This window comes from Eumetopias jubatus, unplaced genomic scaffold (genome assembly GCF_037043125.1).
Source record: "Eumetopias jubatus isolate StellerSeaLion01/CBP00866 unplaced genomic scaffold, mEumJub1_p1.0 scaffold_5, whole genome shotgun sequence".
NCBI classification, from domain to species: domain Eukaryota; kingdom Metazoa; phylum Chordata; class Mammalia; order Carnivora; family Otariidae; genus Eumetopias; species Eumetopias jubatus.
In genome coordinates, this window is record NW_028274811.1 from 136,409,064 (window position 1) to 136,422,328 (window position 13,265).

Sequence of the window (13,265 nt, forward strand, 5' to 3'; positions counted from 1 at the left end):
GTACATTTACAGTTGAAGAAATAAAGGATGCAAAAAGGCAATTAATTTAAACTTAAAGCAATGCTCTGGAATCTAGACTCTATTTTTTGTTTGTTTGTTTCAAGTTTTTGTTTAATTTCTAATTGGTTAACATTTAGTGTAATATTGGTTTTAGGAGTAGAATTTAGTGATTCATCACTTATGTACAATACCCAGTGCTCATCACAAATGCTCTCCTTAATACTCATCACCCACTTAGCCCATTCCCCAACCACCTCCCCTCCAGCAACCCTTTTTTTTCTCTGTAGCGGAGAATCTCTTATTGTTTGCATCTCTCTCTTTTTTTCTCTTTCCCCTGTGTTCATCTGAGACATACAGATACTAGAATCTAAGAGATGCTCAACATCAAGCATGATCAGGGAAATACAAATCAAAACCACAAGGAGATACCATCTCACCCCTGTCAGAATGGCTCAAATTAACAACACAGGGAACAGCAGGTGTTGGTGAGGATGTGGAGAAAGGGGAACCCTCTTACACTGCTGGCGGGGCTGCAGATTGGTGCAGCCGCTCTGGAAAATGGTGTGGAGCTTCCTCAGAAAGTGAAAAATAGAACTACTCTATGACCCAGCAATTGCACTACTAGGTATTTACCCAAAGAATACAAAAATACCGACTTAAAAGGTCACATGCACCCTGATGATTATAGTAGCATTAGCAACACAGCTAAGTTATGGAGAGAGCCCAAATGTCCATTGACTGATGAATGGGTAAAGAAGTTGGGATCTAGACTATAGACTTGATGTATAACACATTTCTGCTCCCTCTTCTCTCCATAATTTATTTTTTCTCCTCTCCATAATTTAAAACAAACACAAACCAATACTCAATTTTGTATTTATTATGATGCAACTTCCTGTCTTATTTTAATCTCATTTCATTATTCCTTCATTTTCTGCCTTTCCCTGATCTTATACATACAGACCACCAACCTATTGGAGATAGGTTGCTTGATTCTTTCTATAGAAGCCCATTTCAAATTTAAAGCTTTACACCATTATTTTTCATGTTTCATATTAAGTAACTAATGCCAATAAACAAAATTTATAATCTTCTATTTGGATTTCTGATAATAGATGAGCATTTATAATCAAATAAAGGCCAATAGATAAAATTTCCTTGATTTTTTTTGTTGTGGTTAATGAAAATGTGAGTATTCATTAACCTAAAACCACCCTAAAAAAAAAAGCCCTAATGAAAAACTTTAAAAGTCCGTGTAAATAAGTAATCTTTCTCTAATATAACTCAGGATGACATTTTGCATATCATGAGTAGTTTTAAAATATTTTTTAGAATAACAATATGCCTGCTTAAACGTTTGTATTTAATATAATTTTTAATTGCAATACTTTGAATCATATAATGAATAGAAGTAGACCTACTTTATTTTCTATACTTTTAAGAGGGAAGAAGCATGTGACATTTTTTATGAGTGTAGAGCTGTTCTAATTCTGAAGTGTTTACAGATTTGAGGCTGAATGCACCACTGTATAAGTTAAGCTTTCTGAAGTGATAAACATCTAGTGAATGATAAATCATCGTGCCATTGCTGATCAATTACAAATGTGACTGTATTGTAGCAAGCAATTGTCTCTTGCCTAAAACTGATTACTCTTATTACCTGACAAGTTACTTCACAATTTTAAATGAGAACCGAGGACCAAATATACAGATTGGTTGCACTCTTAGGGTGATTGATAAGGATTTAATTATAAATCATATTTTAATTCAGTTACTCTGTTCAACCAAGTATAACTTATGAAATTTAATGTATAAAATATTAATTCATGCTATAATTGAGTTTGTAGTTTTACAAGGGCTCATTGCCCCAGAATGCGGTGGGTGACATCAAAAAAGATAGCTCACTAACCTGCCCAGCAAATGAGCCTAATAAATAAATCCTACATCATCCATATAAAAAGTCTGTGTCTGCAGTTTCTTCACTGCTCATCAAAATATAGCAGAGATAAAACCAAAATAAATCTGACTTCAAGTTCTTTAGAAAGACAAATTCAAAGTTAAAATGCACATGGACTTAATAACTGATTTTTCAAACTGTGTGTGTGTGTGTGTGTGTGTGTGTGTGTGTGTGTGTGTGTGTCTCGGGGAAGTTATCATCATCATCATCAATTTGTATTTATTGAGTTCCCACTGGGCATTCGGCACTAGAGCAGACAGAGCAGAGAAAATAATGATTTAAAATATTTCTGGAGTCCTAACCTTCACAAGAGTATTATTTCATACATTCATAAATAAGATTAAATCAAAGCAGATTACCATTTATATTTTTAAACCAAAATACATTTATGAAACTTCGAGTATTTTTTTAAAAAGATCTTTTTTCTGCTTCTGATAATATTTTCTTTTAAAGAGTGCCCTTATGTCCATGAGAAGAATCCTAAGCTGATGCCTAGGAGAATCTTTTGAAGGCATATTGTTATGCTTCTCTTTCAGTAAATCTAAATGGCCTTTTTACTTTTCATTGTCTGCTATGGTTTTTAAGTGCTTTTTAAGTTTTCCTGACTCGCATCCTACACAGGAAGCTTCAGTGAATATAGAATGTGTGGTTGCAGTCAGGAAAGTCACACTCATTAAAATGATATTCTGAGGTTGCCCATTTATTTGCTATTTTTGAAATGCATATCGAATTTGCTTATTATGTAAAAGTCAAGGACTGATTGTTCTGTCAGGACTGGAGACACAGCTTTTGATCTAAAATTTAGCTCTCTACATTCTTCTTCCATCCTATCATCATCATAAGGATTCTCTTATTCTTCACTTAACCTATGCTTGCTTTAAAGATACTTTGTTACTGCTATTCTATAGCAAGAAGGGTATGTGAATAAAGACCTGCTCTGAGCTACTAAAAAAAAAAAAAAAAAAGAGTTAAAATTAACTCAGCTTATCCATCAACAAAATGCTATTGAAATATAAACCTGTAAGAGAGTGATGCTTTTAATATTGAATTTATTGTTCTGTAAGACAATAATTTTCTTCTTGTCACCTATCAGTCATGTGGCCCTTTTACTAAAATTAAAGTTTCATGGAATGAGGGTTATTTTATTATGAACCTTTGGTCAGAACTGTTTATTTACTATTTATTTTGTACGAGCTAGTATGGAGCAACACATAAGTATTTGGAATAATTTCCTTGCCCTCTCTGAAATTATTGTATAGCTGGACTATGATACCCTGCATTATTATTATTCAAAATATGTTCTGACCCTCCCTTCAAGAAAATAAACTTATAGCATCTTAGATGGGGGCTCCTCCATGAGCCTGGATGCTAGAGTGAAGATAGTGACCAGTGATGGACATGAGCTGTAAGCAGGAAATAGACCTTTGCTGTTAAAAGTCCCAGAGTTTGGGGGCGCCTGGGTGGCTCATTTGTTAAGTGTCTGCCTTCGGCTCAGGTCATGATCCCAGGGTCCTGGAATAGAGCCCCATATCGGGCTCCCTGCTCTGCGGGGAAGCCTGCCTCTCCCTCTCCCACTCCCCCTGCTTGTGTTCCCTCTCTCGCTATGTCTTTCTCTGTCAAATAAAAAATAAAATCTTTAAAAAAATAAATAAATGTCCCAGAGTTTGTATAATTTAGCCTCGCTAATTAATACTGGGAGAAAAGGTAAAAGATCTCATGTCAAATATTTAACCTCAAAAATCTCTTTCTGATAGAGTATTAAATACTAAGTACACGTATCTTCAGTAAATAATTATCAGAGATTTGATTTTTGGGGTTTCACTTGTTGGTTTGCATTCCACCTAGGTATGTTCCGCTTTAAGAATATTCAACATATGATAATTCTAATTTATAAATAGAAACTTGGGATCTTTATTTAATAAAATGCTTTATTGAATTTATTTTAAAGAGTAAAAAGCCATTCAAGTTTTATAAGAATGAATGTACATATTTTTCATAAATTGGACAAGCCCTTTGCAATTTTCTCATCCCAAGGTAATCAAAAAAGTGACTTTATATATAGCATCTCTTAATTATTTTAATAATATATATCAATTTTATATCTCTTCTACCTGAAACATAAAATCACCTACAGTTAATTCCTTCACTTTTAATGTGTTATGTTTTCTGGTCTCCTCTCAGGCATCAGCCGATTCTGTTTGTTGTACTTTCTATTTTTTCTCAGTTCTCCACTTTTTTCTGGTCACACGTCAGAAACTGACTGAGGAAAACTAGTCTCAATCCTTCCTCCTGGGGACCCAAGTGGCTTTAGTTCTGAAGGAGCTGCTTTAGTTTAAGGTTGAAGCCTTGAGAATACGGTACCCCAAATATCTGCTTACTGCTCAACAGATGTAAGCCTCAGTACATCTCAACCTCTTTCCTCTACCTCCTCTTGTCTTTCTTCCTCCCCTTCCTTCTCCTTCTTCTTCTCCTTTCCCCATCTCTTCAGGGAATCTAAAATGATCACAGTGAAAAAATAAATAAATTAAATTAAATTAAATTAAAAAATAAAATCACAATGGAAAGGGTGATGTTTTATCAGTTCATATGTCTTTTGTTTTAGCATGAAATGAAAATCAAAATGAATGATTTATAAATACAGTTTACACATATGTTTGAAGAACATTTTATTAACCTAATCACCGTGTTTCTATTAATTTCCATTTCCATAATTAAATTCATGATTTTACTTAGTTCTTCTGATCTACCATCATACTCTGTTATCACAACACTGAGCAGTGAAGCCCTGTGAAGCCAACTATATTCTTTTTTTTCTTTTCTTTTCTTTTTGAAGTATTGTGGACACACAATGTAATGTTAGTTTCAGGTGTACAACACAGTGATTGGACAAGTCTGTACTCCATCTATATTCTCGAGAGCTGGGTTGACTATTCCAGATAGAAAAAAACTAAATGTCCCCAGGATGCTACTAATATCTGTGTAAAGTCTTTTGTGTTTTATCCCTTCCTTTCCCACATCGGACTTTGATCTTGAGGTATTTTCTTAGTTCTGTTGTCTCCTTTCTAAGGAGTAAGAGAGGTCAATGTCCTAGCTATTCTTGTGAATTTTTTGTTTCTTCTGTATTCCACTCATCATTCTCCCCTGTTTCTAGAGTATCATATGATCCCATTTTTTGTTCTAATTCATATAATTGGGGCATCCATCTGCATTACTTATCCTTCCTTTAACTCACGGTGCTGAATTAGCATCTCTAAAATATTTCTTGATTTGCTTTAAATCCAAGTCTAAGTCAGTCTGATGTTTCCTTTGCTGAATAACACAGATTGTGGGTGTAATGAAATGTCTATTTTCTTCTGAAAATTGAGGTTATGGGGAATCAGTACATACAGTTGTCATAAATGTTCTTATATTTTTTCTAGGCCCTCAAAAGTAGGATTTTTTTTCCTGATAGCAGAGACATCTTAATATATATTGGTGTATAAAGCCATCAACTTTTTTCCTGTTGGATATATATATTTTTATGATTGATTTACACAGGCCTGAGGATCTTCAGGTATAAATAATTAAAATAGTTTCAATGTTTGGGAAATATGTGCATATACAGATGTAGTTATACAAGCATATATGTGTGGACAGACAAGGCAAAATGAAAGGGGGCCCTTCTAAAGGCAAATAGCAAGGTTGGCCTTGCTGGTCCCCTGGAAGAAAATCTACCCTGAATAAAAATCAAATCTGACACAGCCACGGATAGCCTAAGGGCTGAGAGGACAATGGCTTTGGGTCCAGTTTGAAGCCTATTACTTGAATTGCCTCAACCCATACGCATAAAACTTTTGTGAGCATTCACTGGAGGAAAAAATACTGTAATACTTTGGGGGCTGTGCAATCTTCAAATGGAACTTTGGTAAGTGATACTAATATAGGACTAAGAGAACCTCCCCCTGCACATTCTCATGAGGGAATGAACTTTGATTCTGAGCTGACAGTTTGATGCAACAGTGTGCACACATTCCTGAATGGTAGGTCAGCAAAGGCAGCGTGCAAATCCTTGCAGGAGACAAAAAGTCAGGAATTGGTAATGTCGGAGGCAGCCTGGACAAGGCAAATTGGCCAGGTTTATTAGCGGGCTGTGTGATATCTCTATAGACTGTGAAATACCAGAATCAAATTTAGCTGTATGCACGTGTTAACAAGAATCCCTTTGTTCCCACTGGCTAATGAGACCTAAACACATGAGGACTGCTTTCTAATGTGACTTGATTTGACAGTCCGCTTGGCACATAGAAGCGACTCTACTGATTGTTTTCAAAATGAGGACTATTTCAGTCCTTTAATTTCCTCAAAGCAACTGAAAGAGTTTTCCCCTATTAAGGTATTCTGGACTTAATAAATTAAGATGGAAAAAAGAGGAATTTATAAGGACAGGTTCAGAAAGTGCAACATTGGCCTTTGTTTCTTGGATGATTTTGCGACTTACTTAAACACTGAAGTGCTGTTCTGGACCAAACACATTGACTAAAAGTGAGTTTTGTTGTGTGCCAATTATAGGTGCCTTAAGTAGCCTCTTCTCTTTGTGCATAGAAACGAAATCTAAATTTGCTTCTGGCCACTTTGCTGGGGATATATTATATCATTAATTTTATGATAATCATGTTAGCACCACTAATGGTATGAACAAGGATATTTATCGCCCAGATACTTATTATCCTTTGAGTTTGTCCTGTAGCTACAAGGTACAAAGTAGATAATAATTTTTAATAATATATAGATATCCCTCACTTTTCAAAAGTTTGTCTTAAGCCACTTTGCTCTTATGAAAGATCTACATTTAATACCTGTTTTCACCAACTGAAAGAAATTCAAAGATTTCCACTTTTACAAAAAAAATTGTGAAAAACCAAAAATAGGGGCACCTGGGTGGCTCAGTCAGTTAAGCGTCTGCCTTCAGCTCAGGTCATGATCCCAGGGTCCTGGGATCCAGCCCTGAGTCACATCAGGCTCCCTGCTCAGTGGGGAGCCGACTTCTCCTTCTCCCTCTACCTGCCACTCCCCCTGATTGTGCTCTTTCTCTCTCTCTGTCAGATAAATAAATAAAATCTTTTAAAGAAAAAAAAAGAAAGAAAATCAAAAATAGTGTCCAGCATTTGTTTTGCAGGGAGCCTTTATAGAGGCAGTGTGCACCCTGAGCAGGGAGGGTGGCCCCACCCAGCTCCTCCCAAGGGCCCTACATTCTGTATCTCAGCATCAAGCCACCAGAGTTTTGAACTGTGTCTGTGCACATCTGGGCTTTATCTTGATATATTTTGTGCATGCATTAGTAAGATGTGTCCTAAGGTATCAGTTAAGGCTAAAAGAAGTAATGTTGGGGGTCTGGGAATGTCCAAAATTTTTTCCATTAGTGTAAATTAATGGCAATTCCCTCTTTGCTTTATACTATTCTGGCTTACAAAAGGTTTCAGAGGAACATTCTACTTTCAAATGGTGGAGAGGGGGAGTGGGGGAACTTGTATATAAAAATTTCTCATTTTATATATTTTTTTAAAAGTTAAAACAACCAATATTATAGGAAGTACTCATCCAGATTATAGTCAGTTCAACAAGCACTACAAATATATGACATTCTATGACTTTCTCTTCTTGGTATTTATGATTATATTAATATTTCTTTATGTGTGTGTATGTATATATATATATATACATGCATATATACATAAATATATGGGTGTATATATTATGGATAAAGATTTATTTTTCAATTAACAGATGTAAATTTTATGTGTAATAAATTCACTTTTTCACTCTTAGAGATGCTACCTTCTGACTTATACTCTCCATAAGCTTCATTCACTGTCTTCCTTTCATTTCTTATTGAGTAAATGGAAAACCATATAAATACAACCTCATCAATCTGACATACAATCTAAACTCTCTGCATATGCTATTTTTTCTACTATGATAAAGGGGTAAATGATTTTTTTCTCTTATATAAAATATTCACCCAGAGATGTCTGCTTTCATCCACTCAAGGATTCAAACATACTATATATAAACATACTATAAATTTAATATTTTCCTTCTTAAACCAAAAAAAAAAAAAAACTCATTTAATCTGGCTCAATGACCTCTCACGTTTATGATCTTTCTTCACTTAGTTGTTTTTTTTTTTCCCCCTCACCGTGCCTCACATGGTTTTTTCTTTGTGCAAGTTCACCCATGGTATCTCTCCCTCTTTGCATAGGACGCCATCATTCAGCCATATTGGATTAGTGTCCCACCTAATGTATTGGGAGTTGGGACTTTAACATGCATTTTGATGGGGACACAATTCAGCCTATAATACCATCACTTTTAAAAAACCTGATTACTCTGGGCGTCTGGGTGGCTCAGTTGGTTAAGCAACTGCCTTCGGCTCAGGTCATGATCCTGGAGGCCCGGGATCGAGTCCCACATTGGGCTCCCTGCTCAGCGGGGAGTCTGCTTCTCCATCTGACCCTCCCCCCTCTCATGTGCTCTCTCTCTCTCTCTCATTCTTGCTCTCTCAAATGAATAAATACAATCTTTTAAAAAATACTCATTACTCTGAGTTTATGTACAGGCTATTTAGATCCACATTTATACATATTGTCTATTAACATTGCAAGTTTGATATGTAATGCACATCTCAAACTTAATATATACAAAATGGAACAAAGAGCACCTAGGATAGCAACCTTCATCTCTTGAATAAGTTTATTGCCATGGGGTGCCAATACCTTACACTTTCTGCCATCAGCCCCCGCTCCATCATATATTCTTCTTAAAGGAGTCAGAGTGATAACTTCTAAATAAAATTTATATAGCCTGATCAATCAATCTTTTTTGCCTGAGGCTAAATGTTCATAGAAAACAAGACTTTATGGGTGCCTGGATGGCTCAGTTGGTTAAGTGACTAACTCTTGGTTTCAGTTCAGGTTGTGATCTAGGGTCATGAGATGGAGTCCTGCGTCACTCTCCTCGCTTAGTGTGGAGTCACTTAGGACTCTCTCTCTCCCTCTCCCTCTGCCCCTCCCCACTGCTCTCTAAAATAAATAAATAAATCTTGAAAGAAGAGGAAAGAGAGAGAGAGAGAGAGAGAGAGAAAGAAAGAAAGAAGAAAGAAAGAAAGAAAGAAAGAAAGAAAGAAAGAAAGAAAGAAAGAAGAAAGAAAGAAAGAAAGAAAGAAAGAAAGAAAGAAAGAAAGAAAGAAAGAAAGAAAGAAAGAAAGAAAGAAAGAAAGAAAGAAAGAAAGAAAGAAAGAAAGAAAGAAAAGAAAGAAAAAGAAAGAAGGAAGGAAAGAAAGAAAGGCAATCTTAAATTCATGTTATGTCACTCTCTGGTCAAAAAACCTCCAAAGGGCATTCATCTCACCAGAGTTATTGTCAGAATTATTTTAAAGATTCATATACCCACTCTGACTTTAGTTTCCACTTCTTTCTAATTTGGCTTTGCCAAGGTATTTATGAAAACATTGAACTTTTTTCTCTCCACGTAGGCTAGCTTCAGAACTTACTGTCTTGATAAAAAGTTTTAATACCCACCCTGGGCTTTCCTGGGGCAAAAACCTCAAGAGTCCTCAGGCAATGGTTTGCAACCATGGTCTTCCTCCTGCCCAAGAGATACTTTTCTCCAGAAAACTGGAGACATTTGGCAAAAAGTCTGTGAACAGTTTCTCTTGTGACAAGTTTGGAAGGGGTGCTACTAGCATGTAGTAGGTGGAGACCTGGGATGCTGATTATAGGCATAGTGAACCCCCACAACAAGCTATGCAACCTGCGATAACAAAGGTGTCAATAAACATTGTCCTAAGAGATGGAATGACTCAAAGGAGAAGTGTTCTAAGAGGAATGTAGTATATTTCTCTTAAGTATTTGAAAATATATTGTTATATTTGTAACTTGTTATGTGTTGACCTCTCCACCTCTATTCCCATACTTCTGAATATGAGGGGAAGAGACTATATTTTCACCACTACAATGTTCAGTGTTTGGAACAGCAAATGCTGCAAAGTAGGTACGCGACAAGTATCTGTTACATATTATGTATGGAGACAGAAAAGAGATATTGGCATTTGGTAGAAAGCAGCAAACAACTGATTTACAAAAAAGTAAATAGAGCATTCCACCCCCCCAACTTGACAACAAACCGTATATAAATTTATCATTATTATTATCAGTTTGGTATACTTGCAGCATCCCAAATGCAGAATAAGACACCATGAATGAAAACATTCAAATGAGGGGCGCCTGGGTGGCTCAGTCGTTAAGCGTCTGCCTTCGGCTCAGGTCATGATCCCAGGGTCCTGGGATCGAGCCCCGCATCGGGCTCCCTGCTCCGTGGGAAGCCTGCTTCTCCCTCTCCCACTCCCCCTGCTTGTGTTCCCTCTCTTGCTGTCTCTCTGTCAAATAAATAAATAAAATCTTAAAAAAAAAAGAAAACATTCAAATGAATAATTTCACAAAATTATATACTCTTTTTAGTTCATAAACCCAAAGCGAAAAGAAAAGCCAAAAGCATAAGAATACATGAATTAATGAATAATGATGAACAAATATATTAATGAATAAATAGAAAATACAATAAGAAAACCAGAATATGAAGGTACATTTATTTTTAATTCTTATTTCCTAGAGTCATCTAATCTTTTAAATAAATGGCTTTATTTTGAGATAATTGTCAATTCCAATTCGGTTATAAGAAATAATAGATTCCATGAATCTTTTACCTAGTTTCCCCCAACATCTTGCAAAACTACAATAAAATGTGACAATCAAAATATCTTGACACAGACAAGATACAGAACATTTCTATAATCTCCAGGGATCTTCATGATGCCCTTTTATGGCCATTCTCACTTCTGAAAACCTGCCTCTCACCCCCTTAGCCCACCCTAGAACCATTAATCAGTTTCCCATTTCAACAATTTTGTCATTTTAAGTCTGAAGATTATTATATAAATGGACTCTGAAATATGTAAACTTTGGGGGTTGGCTGTTTGTTTTTTTTCACTCAGCATAATTCTCTGGAGATCCACGATAGTTGTCGCATGCATCCATAGTTTCTCCCTTTGTATGTGCTGTTTAATATTCTGTGATAAGGATGTATTTCATTGTGTTTAGAAATTCATCTGTTGCAGAACATCTGGGATTTTTACAGTTTTTGGCAATTATACATTGAGCTGCTATTAATGTTTATTTACAGGTTTTTGTTTGATACATGTTTTCCTTTCTCTGAAATAAATGCCCAGAAGTCCAGTTTTCAAGTCATATCACAGTTCCAAGTTTAGTTAGTTACGGGTTTTTTTTAAATTATTTATTTATTATTTGAAAGAGAGAGAGAGAGTGGAGGGAGGGCAGAATGAGAAGGAGAGGGAGAGAATCTCCAGTAGAGATTCCCCGCTGAGCACAGAGCCTGACTTGATCTCAATACCCTGAGATCATAACCTGAGCTGAAATCAAGGGTCAGGCATTTAACCCACTGAGCCACCCAGGCACCCCATGTTTAATTTTATTTTCTAAGAAACTGCCAAACTATTTTCTAGAATAGTTGTACCATTTTACATTTACACCAGCAAAGTTTGAGTGATCCTGTTTCTTGGGAATCTTGCCAAAATTTTCTACTATTAAATATTTTATTTTAATTTATATAATTTTATTTTTCGGCTCTATTGAGGTGTATAGCAAATTGCACATACTCAATGTATACATTTTGATGATTTGGGGCATATGGATACATACATATGTATGTATCCATCATCACAGTCAAGGTAATAAACAAACATATTCATTACCTCCAAAAGATTTCTTGTTTTCCATTGCCCCACCCCCCACATTTTTTTCCTTTGATAAGAACACTTGGCATGAGATCTACTCTCTTAATAAATTTTTTAGTGAACAACCCTGTACTGATAACTATGTTAACTGTAGGCATTATGTTTCACAGAAGATCTCTGGTCTTATTCATCTGTATAACTATAACTTTATACCCATTGAATAATAGATCCCCTTTCTGATGAGTATATAGTGATAACCTGTTATTATTTAAATTTATATTCCCTAATGAGATGGGAATTATTGCTTCTTTTAACCTTTTTTTTTTTTTTTTTTAGATTTCTTCACTGAAACTACTTGGTCCTGGAAGCTTCTTTTGGGGGAGAGTTTTTAATTATACATTCAATTTCCTTAGAAATTTAGGGGGCTATTCAAATGATCTCATACTGGATAAGTTGTAGTAAATTGTATTTTTCAAAGAAATGGTCCATTTCATCTGAGTTTTCAAATGTATGGATTTAGAGTTGCTCATAATATTTGCTCATATTTTGATGACTGCAAGTTCTGTTATAATATCCCCTATTTCATTCATGATATTGATAATTTGTGTCCTTTATTTTTTGTCTTTGGCAGTTTTGCTGGAAGTTTGCCAATCATTTGAATGAATGTATCAAAGAATCCATTCTTACATTTATGGATTCTGTTTTCAATTTCACTGATATCTGCTTTTATGCACATTATATCTTTCCTTCTGCCTGTTTTCTTTCTGCCTGGGTTTGTTTTATACTTTCTAGTTTTTGAGGAGAGAGCTTAGATGATCAATTTGAAAATGTCCGTCTTCTAATATATTTATTTCATGCTGTACATTTCCCTCACAGCAATGCTTTAGCTGTTTCTAACAAGTTTTAATATGTTGCATTTTCATTTCAACTCAATTCAATATATTTTGTTATTTCCCTTGAAACTTCCCTTTTAGCTCATGGATTATTTAGAAATGTGTTGTTTAGTCTCCACCTGTTTGGAGATTTTTATGCTATTTCATTATTGATTTCTAGTCTGATTCCTCTCAAACAGCACACTCTGTACAGTATCAACAATTTGAGTAAAGTTAACTTCACTGACCAGAATATGCAAGTATATATGTCTTGCCATGTTATACATATCAGCTAGATCCTGTTGGTTGGTGGTAGTGAGTTCTATTCTGTTTAGATGTTCTATCAATTGTTGAATATAGTGACATTAATTGTGGATTTATCTATTTCTCTCTTAGCTTAATCAGATTTTGCTTCACATAGTTTTGCAGCTCTATTTTTTGTTGTGTATAAATTTAGAATATCTCTGTTCTTGTTGGATTGATCCTTTAATCATTATGCATTGTCTTTCTGTCTTTGTAATTTTCTTTGCTATAGAGTCTTCCCTATGGGATATTAATATAGCAATTACTATTTTGACTAATGTTTACATAATATTTTTTCTATCCTTTTAATTTTGACCAGCCTAAATCATTATATATGAAATGAGTT